We start from the raw sequence: 22,563 nt of genomic DNA, 5'->3' as shown, positions 1-22,563 counted from the left end.
TTCATAATAAAAACTGACAAAAAGGTTTTACTAATCAAAACCTAAAGTGCCTTACTTAATAACACCAGGAAGCACTTTTTATCTGGGAACTGAAACACCTTGAATTACTTGTGCACATAACGCATTTTCTCTGTGAACTGAAACGCTTTGAATTACTAAGCCAAAAGAGCGTTTTACATCTGTAAACAGAAAGCACCATGAATTACATGTGCACTGAGCGCGTTATCTCTGTGAACTGAAACGCTTTGAATCACTGAGCCAAAAAAGCGCTTTACACCTGTGAACGGAAACACCATGAATTACACATGTACTAAGCGCGTTATCTCTGTGAACTGAATCGCTTTGAATCACTGAGCCAAAAGAGCGCTTTACATCTGTGAACGGAAACACCATGAATTACATGTGCACTAAGCGCATTATCTCTGTGAACTTAATCGCTTTGAATCACTGAGCCAAAAGAGCACTTTACATCTCTGAACGGAAACACCATGAATTACATGTGCACTAAACACGTTATCTCTGTGAACTGAAACGCTTTGAATCACTGAGCCAAAAGAGCGCTTTACATCTGTGAACGGAAACACCATGAATTACATGTGCACTAAGCGCGTTATCTCTGTGAACTGAAACGCTTTGAATTCACTGAGCCAAAAGGGCGCTTTGCATCTGTGAACGGAAAAACCATGAATCACGTGTGCACAAAGCGCATTACCTCTTTGGAAATATTAACTTCCTCCAAACTTGGATTCAGCAAGTCCTTACCGCTACGAGTACGACCTACTCGTTTTTGGATGCACCATGGACTCTGGTTAGACGATACTCTGCCATTCAGAAACTCTGGATTCTTCCAGAGAATCCTCCACGAGGTCTGGCTGCATCGAAGTCTTAAAAATAGTCAGCAACGTGCTTGGGTGTGGCTGGGCTTTATAGGCCTGCCACACCCCCAAGATGGCCGCTGCCTCCAAAAACATGGGAAATGTAGTCCTTTCATAGGATAACACTGATAAGTGCATCTTGACCACCAATGCCCTGAACCTGCAGCTACATGAGATTTACCACATGGCACACAACGCTGATGGCCATTCTTGGAACAAGCAGGGATGACCAGTGGTGCGCATAAAGTGCGCAGAGTTGCGCAGCGGAATTTTGGGTGAGACCTTGACCGTGCCTGGCCCTATTCCTGACATTACACCCCTCTCCCAAGGCGGTCCAGGGCCTGGTTTAGTAGGATGGAGGAGGTGAAATCGTCGCACCAAACGTGGCGCATGGACATGTCATGCAGGTTCCCAAGAGTCATTTTCTGGTCCTTATCCTTTCCAGGACACCAAATACCAAAGGGAAGAACACCTAAATTTAGAGTCTAGAATAGCTCGCACCTCAAACTCCCAAAAAAGCTGGTTTGAGAAGCGAAGTGTGAAACACTGGATGAATTTTCTAAGATGACGGTAATTTTAGCTTATATGTTACTGGGTTCACTTGTATTACTTCATAGGGCCCTATGAATTTTGGATGAAACATATTTTTGTTTTTGAATACAAAGTTTTTTGTGGACAACCAAACTCTATCTTTGGTTGTATACTGAGGACCAGGCTGGTGTTTTTTGTCATGTTGCATTTTATATTTTTTTGTAGTTGCGCTTGTATCTTTTGCATGTGTGATAGCATGTCCTTGACTGCTGGAGTGGTTTGAGTAGATGTAGGTAACGTAACTGGCAAAATATGTGGATGACGTCCATATAGACCATAGAAAGGAGTTGAATTTATTGACGAGTGGTGAGAGTTATTGTAAGCCAGTTCTGCAAGCTATAAAAGATCCAGCCAGGTTGTCAGAGACTTTGCTGCATAACATCGTAAATATTGTTTCAGAGTTTGGTTTAGTCTCTCTGTTTGACCATCCGTTTGTGGATGATAACTAGTAGATAAAGTTGAATTAATTTTTAGAGCCTTGCACCATTGTTGCCAAAAACGTGCAGATAATTGTGTTCCTCTATCTGAGAGGATAAATCTTGGAAGTCCGTGAAGGCGAACTATATTTTTTAAGATGATAGTCGCTAAGGCATCGGAAGTTGGGAGTCCTTTACAGGCAATGAAATGTGCATATTTGGTAAGACTGTCTATTACCACTAAAATAGTTGTAAACTGTTTTATCTGCAGAAGATCAGTGATAAAATCCATAGAGATATCTTCCCATGGATGATTGGGAACAGGTAGAGGTATCAATAGACCTTTGGGCTTACTATGTTCGCTTTTGCATCTTGCACAAACTTCACATGATTGTAGCATTTGCTTAAGGTCGTGAACGAATGTAGGTCCCCAAAAATACCTTTTCATGAGTTCTAATGTTTTTTGAGGACCTGGGTGACCTGCCAGAGGATGCTTGTGTAACCAAAGAGAAGCTGTCTCTCTTAACTCTTCAGTAGGCAGAAATACTCGAGATTCATGGAGAGGTAAGCCTTGTTGTATAGATCTCTTGGTGTCTTGTTGTAACCACTCTTGCCACTTAGTGATGTGAAAATGATTACGAATGAGATCTAAAAATTTCTCGCCAGCTTTTAAACACAACACTTTTGAGGGTGTAAAAATAGGCATGGGTTTTTGTTCAGTAGGTGTGATTGAAGAATCTTGTCTAGATAATGCATCTGCCTTACGATTATCTATTCCTGGTCTGAAAGTCACTATGAAATCAAATTCTGCGAAGAAGAGCATCCATCTTAGTTGTCTTGGAGTTAGTAGCGTGGCAGAACTCATAAATTGTAAATTTCTATGATCAGAATATACAAGTATGGTGTGTTTTGCTCCCAACAAATAATGTCTCCATTCTTTAAAAGCAATTTGCTAGTAATTCTTTTTCTGCTATGGTGTAATTTTGTTCTGCTTCATTAAATTTTTGGATGCATATGCTACAGGGTGCAATTGTCCAGTTTCTCGATGACGTTGAGACAAGATGGCTCCAACGGCAACATCAGATGCATCAGCTTCCATGATGAATGGTTCTTCCACATTAGGGTGAGCTAAAAGGGGAGCGGTAGTAAAGGCTTTTATAAAATCTTGAAGTGCTTTTTCTGTCTCTTGGGACCAGTTGAAGACGGCCTTGTTTCTTAACAACTTGGTGATTGGGGCAACCTTTTGAGAGAAGCGATGGATGAAACCTCGATAAAATTTTGAAAAACCCAAAAAACATTGAATATCACGCACTGATTTTGGTGTGGGCCATTCGGATACAGCTTGAATTTTTCTTTCAGTCATTTGCATGCCATCAGGTGTTAGAATGACTCTTAGAAATTCAACTTCTTTGGTATGGAATTCACATTTACTTAGTTTACAAAACAAATGATATTCTTGTAGAGTTTTTAACACTTTTTTAACATGTTCTTCATGTATATCTTCAGAGTTTGAATAAATCAGAATATCATCAATGTAAACGATGACAAAGATGTCTAGATATTCTCTTAAAACATTGTTTAAGAAATATTGAAAGGCTGCTGGGGCATTGCACAGGCCAAACAGCATCACTAAATACTCAAAAAGGCCATATCGAGTCTTAAAAGCCGTTTTCCACTCATCTCCCTCTCGAATTCGAACTAGGTGATAAGCACCTCGTAAGTCAAGCTTCGTATAGATGACGGTGGATTTTACCTGGTCTAACAAGACCGGTATGAGAGGTAGTGGATATTTATTCTTAACTGTGATCTTATTAATTGCTCTAAAGTCAATACAAGGTCTCAAATCGCCATTTGCTTTTGGTATGAAAAATAGTGGAGAAGGCGCTGGAGATCGTGATGGCCGGATGAACTTGTTGGCTAAACATTGATCAAGGTATTCTCGTAGAACTTGATTTTCTTTCTCTGATAGCGCATAGATCCTACAATTTGGTATATTGGCCCCAGGTATAAGATCGATCTGACAATCGTAGTAAAGAGCTTGCTGAAAACATCGGTGTATTCAGCATAATGTGATGGTAACTCGATTTCTTTCTCAACTGCAGTAGCTATAGAGTGTTGAAGATTTCCTTCTTTGTTTCATTTTGATTGAAAACATTTCTTTGCACAAGAAGAGGAAAAACGCAAAACCTGGTTGCGCCAGTCTGCATGGATTATGTAACATTAACCATGGCATTCCTAGGATGAAACCATATTGAGGTGCTTGGATTATATCAGAACGAATTATTTCATAGTGACTCTGATTCTTCTCACCTTTACAAATCATTTGTATTCGTGAGGTGTGGTTTGTAACGGGACCTCCTGCCAACTCACTTCCATCAACTGCATACACGACTTCTGGAACCTTTTTCTTGACACTGGGTATATGCAGGTCTAGAGCAGTCTGTTGGTCCCAAAAATTTCCTGTTGCCCCTGAATCAATTAGAACTTGAACATTATGGGCCTGATTCTAACTTTGGAGGAAGGTGTTAAACCGTCCCAAAAGTGGCGGATATACCACCTACCGTATTACGAGTTCCATAGGATATAATGGACTCGTAATACGGTAGGTGGTATATCCGCCACTTTTGGGACGGTTTAACACCGTCCTCCAAAGTTAGAATCAGGCCCAATGTCTTTTTCCCCACACAGTCATTTGTACTAAGATTCGGAAATGTTTGACATAACGCTTTGTGCAAGAGCACACTGAAGGGATTGTCAATTTGCCCAAGAGGTCCCCTTCATTTTTTCCAGGGCCATTTAGTTTTCCTGTGAACTTTTCTGAAGCAACTGCTATCTTTTTCTTTGTCACCACTGTTGGATCAATCTTGGCTTTGGGTTTCTTTTGGCACTCTTGTATAAAATGATCCTTTTTTCCACAATACAAACAATGACAATTTTTTCGTCGCAAGTCTTTCTCTCCTTTGGTCAATGGTGGGCAAACAGTTCCGATATCCATCGGTACAATCATAAAATCTGAAGATAATTGAAAGTGTCTGGACCTTTCCATTTGCCAATTTGTTTTTTCCCATTTTTTCCTTGCTCCTTTTCTTTCCGAAAGTCTGTGATCTATCCGTAGGGTTAGGTTAATTAAATCAGTACAAGTTTCTGGTTGTGGTTCAACTTGGGCCAATACATCTTTTAGTTTGTCTTTTAGCCCCTGATAAAATACTGCTGACCTAGCAGTTTCTACCACTAACTGGTTGAAGTGGGACAAGTACGTTATCAAGTCTTTATTTCCTTGACGTAATTCTAATAACTCTTTGTCTGCAGTCATAGTGATTGCACGTCTGTCAAAAACCTTTACAAATTCTTCTACAAAGCGACGCCAGTTGTACAAAAGAGGACTGTCTAATCGGACTAATGGCACTGCCAAAGTAGCTGCATCACCATTCAGGTATGATATAAGGAATGCAATTCTAGATTGTTGTCAGAGTCACCAGATCCTCGGGGTCTGTGCACGTTCCCAACACTTCCACCACAAGACAGCTCCAATACTCTGATTAGAATTGTCACAGAGTCTAATAGAGTCCAAGTGGGAAAAAGGGGATTAGGAAGGGAACAGCTGGGAAGGAGACCTGTAGGAAGCAAAAAGGTTAAAACACACAATATCAAAATTACATCATATGAATATCAATGCTAGGCTATGACTCTAAGCATTGTCATTCTGAAAACATGGACAACCTAAGCATAGACTTAAAATGATTAGGCTTCAAGATGACTGGATACCTGTGAGGGAATCAAGAAAGGTTAAATGCAATTTTCAAATTCAAGAGTTATCATTTACATGAGGATCAGGAAAGAATCGGAATGATTTCTAAACCATCATATGAATCGTGTTTGAGAAACATATTAGGAACACACAACATTACATCTAGAAACCTGGTTCTTTGTTCTTTCAAATTGCTGGAACATGAATTGCGCACATTGCAGATCTTTACACAGGTAGTAAAAATACCATAGGTTGATTGTGCACCATGAATAACACAAATTAGACTCGAGAAATAAATCATGCAACTTGCCAACTCAAAAGCCACCAAGTAAATGCCATAAAATGGTAGCGCGTAATGAACACCGTGATTTTAAACACAGGAAATGAATTGCGCGTCTTGCCGATTCGAGTGCCACCATGTAGCTGCCTAGGAATGATAGCGCACAATGAACAACATGAATTAAGCACGAGAAACTAATTGCGCGTCTTGCCGATTCGAATGCCACCATGTAACTGCTAAGGAATGGTAGCGCACAATGAATAACATGAATTAAGCACGAGGAAAGAATCGCGCGTCTTGCTGATTTGAATGCCACCATGTAATTGCCAAGGAATGGTAGCGCACAATGAATAACATGAATTAAGAACGAGGAAAGAATTGCGCATCTAGCCGATTCGAATGCCACCATGTAATTGCCAAAGAATGGTAGCGCACAATGAATAACATGAATTAAGCACGAGGAAAGAAGCGCGCGTCTGGCCGATTCGAATGCCACCATGTAACTGTCAAGGAATGGTAGCGCACAATGAATATCAAGGGTTAAAGCACAAGAGAACGAATCGCGCGTCTTGCCGGTTCGAATGCCACCATGTAACTGTCAAGGAATGGTAGCGCACAATGAATATCAAGGGTTAAAACACGAGAAAATGAATTGCGCGTCTTGCCGATTCGAATGCCACTATGTAACTGCCTAGGAATGGTAGCGCACAATAAATATCAAGGATTAAGCACGAGAAAAGAATTGCGCGACTTGCCGATTCGAATGCTACCTTTGTAAATGCCATAAAATGGTAGCGCACACTGAATATCAAGAGTTAACACACAAGGAAACGAATCGCGCGTCTTGCCGATTCAAGGATTAGCATGCAAATGCCACGAAACAACCAAGCGCACATTCACACGCACAAGAGTACTATAGATTATCATGCAAAGATTAGGCCCAAGACCTCGAGAGTTTTCGATAATGGCGTCGGGGGCCCAGCCCGACCTCCGTCTTACCGCCCTGATCTAGGATCACCAATGAAAGTGAAAAAAGGGCAAGGCCTGGAGGATCAAAGTAGGCCGCCGGAACAGGAGCTCAGGAAGTTGCTGCTGCTCTGCACCGGGACCTCTGAATAGTGAGCATGTGGAGCTGGGCTGGCTCCCTTTTATAGAGTCTTAGCCCAGCCCACCAACCACACCCAGGCATGCTGCAGGGAAAGCTTCTAGAAGGCCCTGGAAAGGGACCACACCCTGACACAGTCTGAAAGCCTGCAGCAGTACATTACATGAGAACAGTATGTATGTGCATGCTAAACATAATTCCTCAGGATTAAACTCTGCAATGCAAAAGGTTAAACAAAATCATAACAGCACAATGCATAAATTATGTTAGCTTGAAATTATTAGGTTTTTGCATTCTAGTTGCCCGTAGAGCGCGCACTGCCCTAATGTTGACAGTTCTCCCCTCTCCCAGACGCGCTCTAGGGCCTGGTTTGTCTGGATTGAGATGATGAAAGCGCCTCACAAGTACTGGAGCATGGACATCAGATGCAGAAACCCATGAGTTACTTTCAGGGCCATAACCTTTCCATGAGATTAAGTACCATAGGTTACGCCCTCTCAGTTTAGAATCCAACACTTTCTTGACTTCATATTCTACTTCCCCCTGTACTAAAACTGGAGCTGGATGAGAGCGGACCTTCTGGCCTGCTTTTTTCAAGAGGGAAGTGTGGAACACTGGATGAATCAGTAATGATCTTGGCAATTGCAGTTTATAGGTCACAGGATTGATTTGCTGAAGGACAGTATAAGGACCTATGAATTCGGGGTTGAACATGTGCTTCTTCTTGAAGTCTATATGTTTTGTGGAAAGCCACACTTTGTCACCTGGTTAATACTGTGGTCCCTCGCAGTGTTTCTTGTCATAATGCTTTTTGTATTTTTGTTTGGCCTTTTCTAAATGCTGTTGAATCAATTTCTGGGTTCAATGCAAATGTTGAATGGTTTCTGACACAGCTGGAGTAAGAGAACTTTCTTGAGGGATTATGATGGGCAAGGTGTCAGGATGATAGCCAAACAAGCCAAAAAAAGGTGTAACGCCAGTAGAAGTGTGGAATGGGTTATTGTAGGCTAACTCAGCTAACCAGAGCAGTGATGTCCAAGAATGAAGTGCTTTTTCAGCGTAAGCACGTAGTTATTGCTTCAAAGTCTGATTTAGTCTCTCCATTTGACCATCTGTTTGAGGATGGTGGCTAGTAGATAGTGTAGATGTCACTTGGAGTGTTTTACACCATGTCTTCCAGAAATTGGAGGCAAATTGCGACCCCTGATCGGAGAAGATAATTTTTGGCAGTCCATGATAACGAACCACTCTATTCAGTAAAATAGTTGCCAGTTCACTGGAGGAGGGCAATTTCTTACAGGCAATGAAATGTCCATATTTCGTGAGACTATCCACTACCACCAGAATTACTGAATGTTGTTGAACCACTGGTAGACCGGAGATAAAGTCTAAAGAAATGTGCTCCCACGGACGACTTGGGGTTGGGAGTGGATGTAACAACCCTTTCGGTTTTGAGTGACTCGTTTTAGTGCGAGCACAGACTTCGCAGTTGTTTACCATTGTTTTTACATCTTTTGTTAGGGTAGGCCACCAAAAATAGCGCTGGATTAAGTTAAGAGTTTTAGGAGTACCTGGATGGCCTGCTGTAGGTATAACATGCAACCAGTGAAACACTATCTTGCGAAGTTTGGTAGTGGGCACGAACAAACGAGCGTCATGAAAAGGTAATCCTTGCTTGATTGACCTTTTGGGATCTGCTTGGGCCCATGTTTGCCATTTCTCAACAGTAAAAGAATTGCGGATGTCTTCAAAGAAATCTTCAGTTTTTATGATACATAGGACTTTGTCGGGAGCACTGATAGCTCTGAAGGTTTGAACTGCTGGCAACGTGGTAGACTCTTGGCGGGACAAGGCGTCAGCTTTGCGATTGTCTTTACCAGGCCGGAAGGTTACCACAAAATCAAATTCAGCAAAAATCAGCATCCAGCGTAATTGCCGAGGAGTCAAAAGTCTGGCGGAACTCATGAACTGAAGATTGCTATGATCAGTATATACCGTGACCGTGTATTTGTAACCCAACAAATGATGTCTCCATTCTTTAAAGGCGTCACAGATTGCCAGAAGCTCTTTTTCAGCAATGACATAGTTCTGTTTGGCTTCATTCAACTACCGAGACATGTAAGCTACAGGATGAAGTTAACCAGTGTCCTTATTTCGCTGCGACAAGACTGCTCCTATTGCCACATCTGAAGCATCAGCTTCCACTATGAAGGGTCGATTCGCATCAGGATGAGTCAAGACTGGGGCAGTGGAGAAAGCTTCTTTCAAAGTTGAAAAGGCTTGGTCAGCTTCTGGAGACCATACAAATTTCTCCTTCTTTCTTAATAACTTAGTGATTGGAGCCACTGTCTGGGAGAAATGATTTATGAAACTCCGGTAAAAATTTGCAAATCCCAGGAAACATTGTACATCACGAACAGTCTTTGGGGTGGGCCAATCTGATACGGCCTTTACTTTCTTTTCTGCCATCACCATTCCTTGAGGGGTAAGGATAACCCCCAAAAATTCAACTGTGGTAACATGAAACTCACACTTGGTTAGTTTGCAATATAAATGGTGCTTTCGAAGGGCTGCAAGAATTTTCTTGACATGTTGGACATGTTCATTTTCATTGTCTGAGTAGATCAAAATGTCATCGATGTAGACTATGGCGAATATGTCGAGGTACTCTCTAAGAACGTCATTCAAGAAAAATTGAAATGCTGCCGGAGCATTACACAGACCAAAAGGCATGACGGTGTATTCAAAAAGGCCATATCTTGTCTTGAATGCTGTTTTCCCTTCGTCACCCTCTCTCATTCTGACCAAATGATAAGCACCTCGAAGATCAAGCTTCGTGTAGATTTTTGCTTTCTTTACTTGCTCCAGTAAGACCGGAATTAGGGGCAGAGGATATTTATTCTTGATGGTGACTTTGTTCAATCCCCTATAGTCGATACAAGTTTGAAGTTCACAATTCGCCTTCGGAACAAAAAACAAAGGAGAAGCTGCAGGAGACTTAGAAGGACGAATGAAACCATTCTCCAAGAATTGATCTAGATATTTTCATAAATGTTGATTTTCATGTTCTGACAGGGCATATACACAACTGTTGGGAAGTATCGCACCTGAGACTAGATCAGTTTGACAGTCATAAGATCTATGAGGAGGTAAGTTCTCTGCTTCTTTCTCATCAAATACATCTTCGTAAAATGAATACTGTTTGGGCAGTTGAACTTCTTTCTCCGCGTCAGTAGCTATGTAAGAGTTGCAAGCTTTTGATACTTGAATTTTTTGGAGGCATTGTTCTTTACATAGTGGAGATGAGAACACGACCTTTCGTTCAGCCCAATTAATCTCTGGATTGTGATGAGTTAACCACGGTAAACCAAGGATAATCCCGTACTGGGGAGCATGGATCACGTCAAGGATGAGTTTCTCTTTATGTTTCTTTCTTTGATTCTTATCCTCACAAATCACTGACAAGGGGACAGTCTGGAGAGTTACTGGACCTCCAGTCAAGAGTTTTCCATCGACTGCCTGGATGATTTCTGGGGTCTTCTTTTCAATACATGGAATCTTCCATGCACGAACCAGTTGGGCGTCAACAAAGTTCCCGGTAGTTCCAAAATCGACTAGAGCCTTCTTGAAATAGGTCTTTTTCTTAACCTGAACTCTTATTCCAGTTTGAGGTGTCTAGATTGTGAAGGGTCCATGGTGACACCCAAGAGCAACCCTTCTCTGCATCTTGGGTGCTTTAGTTTTCCGACTCGACTTGTGCATTGGCTGCAACCTTCTGAACTGGACCTCATTTGCTCTTTGGTTTGATTGAACAATCTTTGGCAAAATGACCTTTGCGCCCACAATAGAGACATTGTCCATTCTTTCTACGTAGGTCCTTTTCATCTTTGGTCAAAGGTCTCCTGATGGTTCCAATTTCCATCGGTTCCAGCGTTCTTTCTTTCGGAGTTCTTGAGTCTCTATTATCGTGAACACGCCAGGAATATTTTTCAGTCTTTTTGCGGGTTGATTTGAGCTAGGATATCTTTTAGCTCCTCTTTGAGTCCCTGGTAGAACAAGGCCGCTTGTTTTTCTTCAGGCCAGGATGTCTCAGCGACCAGCCGATTAAAGTTGGCTAAATAAGACACTAAGGGGGTCATTCTGACCCTGGCGGTCAGTGTTAAAGCGGCGGCCAACCCACCAACAGGCTGGCGGTCCAAAAAATGGAATTCTGACCCTGGCGGGAACCGCCAACACAGGCCGCCGCTTTAACACTCCGACCGCCACAGTGGCACAAACAAACAGCGCGGCGGTCACCGCCAACAGCCAGGCGGCAGACAATGTACCGCCCACCCTATCACGACTCACCAATCCGCCACCTTTTCCGGGGCGGGAGCCCCGCCGATAAAAACACGGCGGAAACAGACATTTCCAATGGAAAACGCTCACCTCGACCCACTCCACGCGGAATCGGGACAGCATGGAACCGGAACTCCACATCCTCCCAGCCATTGCCTTCCTGCTCTTCTTCCAGGATCACGAACGTCGCCGCAGACGACAACGGTGAGTACTGCACCTACGACACAGGGGAGGGGGGAGGAGGAAAGGTTACGGGCACATACATACGCCACACACCCACCCCCACCCTCACCCCCACCGAAATACCTACACACCAATGCAGATTAAAAAGTCAGAGTGACACCCCCAAACCCCCAAAACAAAAATGCAAAGACAAAAGGCAATGATTGTAAAAATAGAACTATATTATAGCAATAATTAAGTATAGCGAACTTAGCAATATATAAAGAATTATTACACATCTAGAACTACCGGAATCCTCCTTTCTTCCCGTGTATCCCGTGCGTGTCCCCCTGAGTGCCGTGTGCCCCCTCCTGCCGTTCTCCCTCATTCTCAGCCCCTCCCTTTAGAGTTTTACCTGGCCTCTCGCCGTTTTTTGCCGCCGTTCTTTTGCCGCCTTTTTCGCTGTTTTTTTCTTTTTCCCGCCTCCAGATTCCCCCGCCCGCCCGCCTCCCGCCTCCCAGCTGACCCCTCCTCCCTGGCTACCCTTAAATGGCGGCCGCTGCGAGGCAGAGGTAGCGACCACTGACCCTCGGGTAGGTCGCTCCCCTGCTCACGCAGCGCCACCAGTCCCTGACTGCCCTCCTCACCGTTCTCATCCTGTGAGTGTGTGCGAGTGTGCCCCCTCTCTACCCGTGTACCCCGAGTGCTTGTGCTGACTAACTGACCGGAATCCTCCTTTCTTCCCGTGTATCCCGTGCGTGTCCCCCTGAGTGCCGTGTGCCCCCTCCTGCCGTTCTCCCTCATTCTCAGCCCCTCCCTTTAGAGTTTTACCTGGCCTCTCGCCGTTTTTTGCCGCCGTTCTTTTGCCGCCTTTTTCGCTGTTTTTTTCTTTTTCCCGCCTCCAGATTCCCCCGCCCGCCCGCCTCCCGCCTCCCAGCTGACCCCTCCTCCCCGGCTACCCTTAAATGGCGGCCGCTGCGAGGCAGAGGTAGCGACCACTGACCCTCGGGTAGGTCGCTCCCCTGCTCACGCAGCGCCACCAGTCCCTGACTGCCCTCCTCACCGTTCTCATCCTGTGAGTGTGTGCGAGTGTGCCCCCTCTCTACCCGTGTACCCCGAGTGCTTGTGCTGACTAACTGACCGGAATCCTCCTTTCTTCCCGTGTATCCTGTGCGTGTCCCCCTGAGTACCGTGTGCCCCCTCCTGCCGTTCTCCCTCATTCTCAGCCCCTCCCTTTAGAGTTTTACCTGGCCTCTCGCCGTTTTTTGCCGCCGTTCTTTTGCCGCCTTTTTCGCTGTTTTTTTCTTTTTCCCGCCTCCAGATTCCCCCGCCCGCCCGCCTCCCGCCTCCCAGCTGACCCCTCCTCCCCGGCTACCCTTAAATGGCGGCCGCTGCGAGGCAGAGGTAGCGACCACTGACCCTCGGGTAGGTCGCTCCCCTGCTCACGCAGCGCCACCAGTCCCTGACTGCCCTCCTCACCGTTCTCATCCTGTGAGTGTGTGCGAGTGTGCCCCCTCTCTACCCGTGTACCCCGAGTGCTTGTGCTGACTAACTGACCGGATTCCTGCTTTCTTCCCGTGTATCCCGTGCGTGTCCCCCTGAGTGCCGTGTGCCCCCTCCTGCCGTTCTCCCTCATTCTCAGCCCCTCCCTTTAGAGTTTTACCTGGCCTCTCGCCGTTTTTTGCCGCCGTTCTTTTGCCGCCTTTTTCGCTGTTTTTTTCTTTTTCCCGCCTCCAGATTCCCCCGCCCACCCGCCTCCCGCCTCCCAGCTGACCCCTCCTCCCCGGCTACCCTTAAATGGCGGCCGCTGCGAGGCCGCGCAGCGGACGCGCCGCTGGCGCGCCAAAGGCGCGCCTAAGGCAAGCCCGTCTGCGCCCGTCCGCGCCTGGACCGCGCCTAGCGCCACAACCCCTGGCCCCCGCGACCCCCACCTCCCCCGCCTGACCCACAACTCCGCCTTCCTCACTGCTCTCAACCCCGGCCGCACGCCGGCCTGCTGCCGCGCCACCCCGAAGCGGACCCACGGACCCTTCACCTGCCGCAACTGCCATTTCACCTGCCTACGAACTCACACTACACCCAACAGGAACGACTCGCCCAGAAACAACCTCAACTGCATCCTGGTCAACACCAGATCCGTCCACAGGCACGCCATCGAACTGTGGAACCTCATCGACTCTACAAACCCGGACATCGCCTTCCTCACCGAGACCTGGATGAACCCCTCCTCGGCACCCGACATCGCCATAGCCATCCCCGACGGCTACAAAATCATCAGGAAAGACCACACCAACCGCACCGGAGGAGGCATCGCCATCGCCCACAAGAGCTCCATCCGCATCTCAACCCACACCGACAACTCACTGCCCGACGCCGAGCACCTCCACTTCTCAATCAACAGCGACCCCAAGACCACCCTCAGAGGCACCCTGATATACAGACCACCAGGACCACGCACAAAGTTCAGCGAAGACATCGCAGACTTCATCAGCCCACACGCACTCCCGTCCACCAACTACATCCTCCTAGGGGACCTCAACTTCCACCTGGAGAATCGCACCGACAACAACACCACCGCCTTATTGGACAACCTCGCCAACCTGGGACTGAAACAACTAGTCAACACCCCCACCCACTATGCCGGACACTCGCTGGACCCCATCTTCTCCTCCAGCAAACACACCTCTTTCAGCCACACCACTGTACTCTCCTGGACAGACCACAGCTGTGTCCACTTCAGCTTCAAGAAAACCAACGTACACCACCACGCCCAACAACCACCAAGAAGACAGTGGAACCGAATCTCCTCGGAACAACTCATATCGACCCTCTCTCAGAACCCACCCACCAGCACTACAGACCCCAACGAAGCCGCCAACAACCTCACGAGCTGGATCTCAGACTGCGCCAACCTCCTGGCCCCCCTGAAGACCCAAGCAAACAGAAACAGCCACAAGAAAAATTCCTGGTTTACCCCCGACCTCAAGGACTCCAAAAAAGAATGCCGCACCCTCGAGAAGACTTGGCGCCTCAACCAGACCGACGAAAACATGTCTGCTCTCAAAAACGCCACCCGCAAACACCACCAACTCCTCCGCGCAGCACGAAAATCAGCCTTCCAGAACAGACTAGACAGCAACGCCCACAACAGCAAGGAACTATTTGGCATCGTCAAAGAGCTCTCCAACCCCGACGCCGAAAACAACTCCATCCCTCCCTCACAGGACCTCTGCGACTCCCTCGCAGCTTTCTTCCACCACAAGATCACCGACATCTACAACAGCTTCACCACAACCAACTCGAACCCTCCACCGGAACCCGCCACCGACAACACCACCATCCACACCTGGAACTCAACCTCCACTGAGGAAACCACCCGCGTCATGAACTCCATCCACTCAGGATCACCATCCGACCCCTGTCCGCACCACATCTTCAACAAAGCCGACAACATCATCGCACCCCACCTCCGAGACGTCATCAACACATCTTTTTCCACCGCCACCTTCCCGGAGAACTGGAAGCACGCTGAACTGAACGCCCTCCTAAAGAAACCAACAGCAGACCCCACCGAACTCAAAAACTTCCGGCCCATCTCGCTCCTACCGTTCCCCGCCAAAGTGATCGAGAAAATCGTCAACGCTCAACTCACCACCGCCCTGGAAACCAACGACTCACTCGACCCCTCACAGTTCGGCTTCAGAGCTAACCACAGCACCGAGACCGCCCTCATCGCAGCCACGGACGACATCAGATCCCTGACCGACAAAGGGGAAACCGTGGCCCTCATACTCCTGGACCTCTCTGCAGCATTCGACACGGTCTGCCACCGCACCCTGATACGTCGCCTAAGCAACGCCGGCATCAGAGGCAAGGCCCTGGAATGGATCACCTCCTTCCTCTCCGGAAGAACTCAGAGAGTCCGCCTCCCCCCCTTCAGATCCACGGCTACGGAGATCATCTGCGGCGTCCCCCAGGGATCCTCCCTCAGCCCCACCCTCTTCAACATCTACATGACCCCCCTGGCGAACATCGCACGCAAACACGGACTCAACCTCATATCCTACGCAGACGACACCCAGCTCATCCTATCCCTCACCAACGACCCCACCTCAGCAAGAACCAGACTACACGAAGGCATGAAGGAAGTAGCGAACTGGATGACAGACAGCCGGCTTAAACTGAATACAGAGAAAACGGAGGTCCTCATCCTCGGCCCTACACCTACCGCCTGGGACGACTCCTGGTGGCCTCCTGCCCTAGGCAGCACTCCCCAACCCACCGACCACGCACGCAACCTCGGTTTCATCCTGGACTCTTCCCTCTCCATGACCAGACAGGTCAACTCGGTGACCTCAGCATGCTTCAACACCCTCCGCATGCTCCGCAAGATCTTCCGCTGGATCCCCACCGACACCAGGAAGACCGTCACCCACGCCCTCGTCACCAGTCGCTTGGACTATGGGAACGCTCTGTACGCCGGCATCACCATCAAGCTACAGAGGAAACTTCAACGAATCCAGAACGCTGCTGCACGACTTATCCTGAACATACCCCGCCACGACCACATCTCCGGACACCTGAGGAAACTCCACTGGCTCCCAGTCAACAAGAGGATAACCTTCAGACTCCTCACCCACGCGCACAAAGCCCTGCACAACCGCGGACCAGAACTCATCAACCACCGCATCTCCTTCTACACTCCTCCTCGCACCCTACGCTCGAACGGACAAGCCCTGGCAGCCGTACCACGCATTCGCAAAGCCACTGCCGGAGGCAGGTCCTTCTCTTACCTAGCAGCGAAGACCTGGAACTCCCTTCCCAGCCACCTTCGCGCCATACAAGACCACCTTCACTTCAGACGGCAGCTCAAGACCTGGCTCTTCGAGCATTGACCCCCCCCCCCCCACAGCGCCTTGAGACCCTTACGGGTGAGTAGCGCGCTTTATAAATGCGACTGATTGATTGATTGATTGAACTATATATATACAAGTAGCAAAAGTCCGGCACAGTTTTGCAAAGTTCAAATGTCCGTGGGCCAATGTGCAGCAACACATGGGCAAAGCCCACACACGAGATCGAGTCCATTGGAGAGAACACTGCTGGGGCATCACAAAAATAAAATACTGGCACCTCAGGGGGAAGGGAAGGGGGGGCACCTCAGCCACATGAGTCCACGACGCCAGATCCACGAAGGGCCTCCATGCCCACTGTGCCATCCTGGGGAGTGCAAAGCCACAGTCTCTCAAGTCTCTACAGTGGGTGGATTGCCCACTGTGCCATCCTGGGGAGTGCAAAGCCACAGTCTCTCAAGTCTCTACAGTGGGTGGATTGCCCACTGTGCCATCCTGGGGAGTGCAAAGCCACAGTCTCTCAAGTCTCTACAGTGGGTGGATTGCCCACTGTTCCATCCTGGGGGGTGCAAAGCCACAGTCCATCAGGTGGATTACAGAGTCCACTGGTCATGGAGGAGGCATGGTGGGCAGAGTGCTTCGTGAAGCCCTGCCCGACACAGAACCGGGCCTGCCAATGGGCCAGCGGTGCTTGAGATGAGGGCCCAGCAGAGCGGTGCTTGAGATGAGGGCCCAGCGGAGCGGTGCTTGACAGGAGGGCCCAGCGGAGCGGTGCTTGAGATGAGGGCCCAGCGGAGCGGTGCTTGAGATGAGGGCCCAGCGGAGCGGTGCTTGACAGGAGGGCCCAGCGGAGCGGTGCTTGACAGGAGGGCCCAGCGGAGCGGTGCTTGACAGGAGGGCCCAGCGGAGCGGTGCTTGACAGGAGGGCCCAGCGGAGCGGTGCTTGAGAGGAGGGCCCAGCGGAGCGGTGCTTGAGAGGAGGGCCCAGCGGAGCGGTGCTTGACAGGAGGGCCCAGCGGAGCGGTGCTTGAGATGAGGGCCCAGCGGAGCGGTGCTTGACAGGAGGGCCCAGCGGAGCGGTGCTTGAGATGAGGGCCCAGCGGAGCGGTGCTTGAGATGAGGGCCCAGCGGAGCGGCGCTTGACAGGAGGGCCCTGTTCAGCGGTGCCTGTCTTGGCGGGGCCCTGTTCAGCGGTGCTTCTCACAGCGGGGCCCTGTTCAGTGGTGCCTGTCTTGGCGGGGCCCTGTTCAGCGGTGCCTGTCTTGGCGGGGCCCTGTTCAGCGGTGCCTGTCTTGGCGGGGCCCTGTTCAGCGGTGCTCCTCACGGCGGGGCCCTGTTCAGCGGTGCCTGTCTTGGCGGGGCCCTGTTCAGCAGTGCTTCTCACGGCGGGGCCCTGTTCAGCGGTGCCTGTCTTGGCGGGCCCTGTTCAGCGGTGCTTCTCACGGCGGGGCCCTGTTCAGCGGTGCTCCTCACGGCGGGGCCCTGTTCAGCGGTGCCTGTCTTCACGGGGCCCTGTTCAGCGGTGCTCCTCACGGCAGGGCCCTGTTCAGCAGTGCCTGTCTTGTGTTTCGAGTGAACCACACCTGGCCAATACTTCCCGCTCAGTCAGCATCGGACCTTTCCGTTGCGGGGCCCTCCTGTGATGGAGTGCTGGGGCCCTGGGTCTCCTCCGATACCCCCGGAATGGGGCTGGTGGGGCCCTCATGGCCAGGTCGGCTGCTCCCTGCCTTTTGCGCTTTGCTGCCCTTGCCCTCCTTGGCAGACTCTCCGTGGCCCTTGGCTCCCTTACCCGATGTGGCAGGTGACGGTGTAAGGCTACCCTCCTTGGGGGCAGGCGTATCAGGCCTGTAGCGCCTGCCCTTCAGTTTTTTGCTCCTCTTCCCAGGGGGGGGGGGCTGGCTGTGCCTTTGCTGCTGGCCGATGTCCCTGCCCAAGGAAAGGGCGGACTCCAAAAACCAGGCATGACGTTCTTGGGAGTTGCTGGGCTGGTGGTGGCTGAGGTGTTTTTGGAACTCTTACGAGATGGAGGGGGTGGGTCAGGTGAGGAAAAGAGGTCCAGTTTAGAGAGGAATAGTTTTTTAGGAGCAATGGGAAGGGTAGCTGAAGTGGGTATGGGAGTGGAGGAAGAGGATGTGGTTGTAGGAGAGTCAAGTCTGGTGTCTTTGGGTGCAGGTGCTTGGGCTGGAGGCTGACGTGAGGTGGATGGCTGTTGGTTGGGTGCCTGCCTGCGTTTGTGTGGTTTGGAAGCGGGGGTGACAGACACACTGGGAGAGGACACAGGGGACGTGTACATGGCAGAGGGGGTGGTGACTGCACGTGTGCGGACTGGTCTGGAGGGTGTGCTGGTGATGGGTGTACTGGCTGATGGTGGTGTGCATGCAGGTGTGAGTGTAGACGTCACAGGGAGGGAGGAGGGAGACGAGGAGGTGGGGGACACAGAGGAGGTAGTGGCTGTTGGCATGTCTGCATCTGTATGTTGCTTGTGTGAATGCTTGTGTGTTCTGTGGTGCTTATGTCTGGATGAGCTTCCCTTGGGTGTTGAGGTGTGTGCAGGCTGGTCTGTAGGTGTGGATGGGATAGGCAGAGGAACAGGGGAGTGGGACTGGGTGGAGGGAGTTAGAAGAGGGAGGCTGGAGACAGGGACAATCGCTGCCGTCAGTGCTGAGGCCAGAGCGTTGAACGATCGCTGCTGGGCAGCCTGACCCGAATGAAGGCCCTCCAGGTATGCATTGCTTTGATGCACCTCCCTCTCCACACCCTGGATGGCATTCAAAAGGGTAGACTGCCCAACAATGATGGTCCTCAGGAGGTCAATGACCTCCTCACTGAGGGCAGCAGGGTGACTGGGGCAGGGCCTGAGGTGCCTGGGGCGAAGGAGATGGCCGCCCTCCTGGCCGTGCGGGCACGGGCCGAAGGCCGAGGGGCTGCTGGGAGGGCGGAGCTGGTGCGCTGGGTGGCGGCTGTACCTGTAGTATCGGTGGGCACAGATGTTGCCGCCACCGCAAGGGAGCTCCCATCCGAGGACGTGTCGGTGTCATGGACGTCTGCACGGGGTGGAGCCCCCCTCGCCCTCCGTCTCACTGGTCATGTCGGAGTCCGTTGCATGGCCATCCGGGGCCATGTGAGATGCAGCTCCCTCTTGCGCCGATGCCACTTCTCCTCCGCCTGATGATGCTAATGCACACATTCACAGAAAAACAAAGAAAATGGGGGGGGGTGGAGAAATAAAGACAAGTTGAGTGCATGCATTGGGGACACCGTTGGCGGAGAGGACAGACACAGAAGCCCCCTGCACTACGCTGCGCACTTGGGGTACACTACTCATTCACTGGGACATGCCCTACAAGCCTATGGGCGACAACTGCCCACACAGAATACACAGGTCCATGAATAGCGTTACTAGGTACCCTACAGAGGTGGGGGGCGGGGGCACAGGACCATACCTCACGGAGGGGCCTAGCCTACAGAAATCGCCCTGGCCTAGGGATACCCACAGCCCTCCTCCCCCACCCAGGCTCCTCCACTGCGCGCAAATATAGCTGAATGTGCTGGTACTCACTCCCTTGTGTCTGCTGTGATGTCCTCAAGCGCCCATCTAAATCGGGGTAGGCCACCGCCAGGATCCGGGACATCAGGGGGGTCAAGGTATGACTGGCACCCCTCCTAGGTTGGGAGGCCATCCCCAGCAGAGCCTCGGCGGTCTTCCTGCTCCCACGGCGGATGTCCTCCCACCTCTTGCGGCAGTGGGTGCCCCGTCTGTTGTGGACCCCCAGGGCCCGGACGTCCTTGGCGATGGCACGCCAAATATCGATCTTCTGATGGGCGCTGACCTATGTGACATGTACAGGGGGGGAAAAGAAACATCATCACTTTTCTGCATGCTCGATGTGAGTGGGCCCCCCTCCCCAAACTTGCCATGTGGCGCATGCTCTCATCTGTCGTGCCATGCATTCGGAATTCGCTCCCCTCCCCTCCATCGTACATCCACCCCACTCATCACAGGCATTGCCCACTATGCATTGGCCCCCGTGTACTCACCTGTTGGTCTGGAGGACCGAAGAGTAGCGCATACTGGGGGAGGACCCCGTCCACGAGCTTCTCCAACTCTTCGGAACTGAAGGCGGGGGCCCTTTCCCCAGTCGCAGCAGCCATTGTCACTTCCAGACCGAGGTCACAGCAGCACTTGCAGTATAGGTCCTCTCCTGTGGATGCTCAGGTCTCGTGTGATTAAGCAGAGAGAAAATGGCGGTCACGCCCGCGGCGGTGCGTACCGCGACCGCCGGCGCACATCGTCATTGGCTCCTGAAACCCATAGGGTTTAATGTTAACCAATGCTGCTTTGCGCCGCGGTCTTCGACCACCTACCGCCACGGCGTGCCACGCCAGCACAATGACCTCACTTCACATTGTCACACTTCACAGGTCAGGCAGCCGCCATTTCAAAGGCCCACATGGCTTAATTCCTACTGCGTCACACATGGCTAGGCCTTGCATCGACACTCATACAAGCCATTCAATCCAGAGAGATTCGTGTACTGTGCAGGCTGTGGGAACTTACCTGTGGGTTGATTGACTCTGTGCTCCATGTTGTCCTTCCTAGGCACCGTCCGCTGGGACTTGCGAGGAGACGGAGGAATGTTCCCGTGTACAGACCGCTGGTGGACCTGTCGACAATGGAAGAACGACATGTCATACTCACCTACAGACTCAACAGTGCCACTATACAGGAACTGTGTGCCCAGCTGGAGGCAGACCTGATGTCACCCATCCGCCAACCCACAGGGATTCCGCCTCTAGTGCAGGTGCTGTCAGTACTCCATTTTTTGGCTAGTGGATCATTTCAAACTACAGTGGCCATTTCATCTGGGATGTCTCAGCCTATGTTTTCAAGGGCATTGTCCAGAGTGTTGTCTGCCCTGATGAAATACATGCGGAGCTACATCATTTTCCCTGAGGTGGGTGACTTGCCTACAGTGAAGGGTGATTTCTATGCCCTTGGACACATTCCCAATATCATTGGTGCCATTGATGGTACCCATGTGGCTTTGGTCCACCCAAAAGACATTGAACAGGTGTACAGGAACCGAAAAAGTTATAATTCGATGAATGTCCAGGTGGTCTGTTTGGCTGACCAGTACATCTCCCATTTAAATGCCAAGTTCCCAGGGTCACATGCGTACGTCATGCGAAATAGCAGCATCCCTTATGTGATGGAACAGCTACAGAGACAGCGTGTGTGGCTAATTGGAGACTCTGGTTACCCCAACCTGCCTTGGCTATTGACCCCAGTGAGGAATCCCAGGACAAGGGCAGAGGAACGGTACAATGAGGCCCATGGGCGTACTAGGAGGGTGATCGAGCGGACCTTCGGCCTCCTGAAGGCCAGGTTTAGGTGCCTGCATATGACAGGTGGATCCCTAATGTACTCACCAAAGAAGGTGTGTCATATCATCGTGGCCTGCTGCATGCTTCACAACCTGGCTTTGCGACGCCAGGTGCCTTTCCTGCAGGAGGATGGTCCAGATGGTGGTGTTGTGGCCGCTGTGGAGCCTGCGGAGAGTGAAGAGGAGGAAGACGAAGAGGACGACACAGACAACAGGGACAGAGTGATACTGCAGTATTTCCAGTAACACACAGGCAAGAATCTACTCCTGCATTTTATTATATCTGTAACAGTACTGGCTCTCTACTGTCTGACCTTTCACCCCAATGTATGGTAACTTAGTTGTGAATTTGCCTTCCTATTTCAGTGATCTGGTCCCCACAGAGTGCCCTCTGGTTTATTTCCCCATGGACTACCGCTGTGTGACACTGGTATGTTGTCATCACAATGTAATTGGAAATTTTTGGTTGGTTATATCGAATACATTTGGTTTAAAAAAATAAATAGCAGACTCCAGATGGTTTTTGTGCAATAATTGTGTTTATTGAAGTGCAAAAATTGGTGTATAGTTCAAAAAGGGTGATGGGTGATGGTGGAGGCATGTCCATGGCAGAGTCCAGACTCTTGTTCGCACAGGTGCATTGTCCATATGCCTGTGGAAGGTGGAGCAGGGGCAGTTCAAGGTTGGACAGGGTGAACAAGTGGGACAGTGGGATGACATCCGGGGGGATCCGTGCATGGCCGGGGTCTTGACATCCTACTCTGTCTTCTTCCTAGATCTCAGGCCTTTCTTGCGGGGTGGTTCATGTTCT

General features: G+C 50.1%; 1 protein-coding gene across 1 annotated transcript in view; it reads left to right on the top strand.

Moving 5' to 3' along the window:
* The window catches only part of ZNF704 (zinc finger protein 704), a 543,928-nt gene that overhangs the window by 482,876 nt on the left and 38,489 nt on the right, over positions 1-22,563 (top strand). The window lies entirely within an intron of this gene.

This window comes from Pleurodeles waltl, chromosome 2_2 (assembly GCF_031143425.1).
Source record: "Pleurodeles waltl isolate 20211129_DDA chromosome 2_2, aPleWal1.hap1.20221129, whole genome shotgun sequence".
Lineage (NCBI taxonomy): Eukaryota > Metazoa > Chordata > Amphibia > Caudata > Salamandridae > Pleurodeles > Pleurodeles waltl.
Note: the sequence above shows the minus strand (reverse complement) of the source record. Positions and strands in the feature narration are given on the sequence as shown.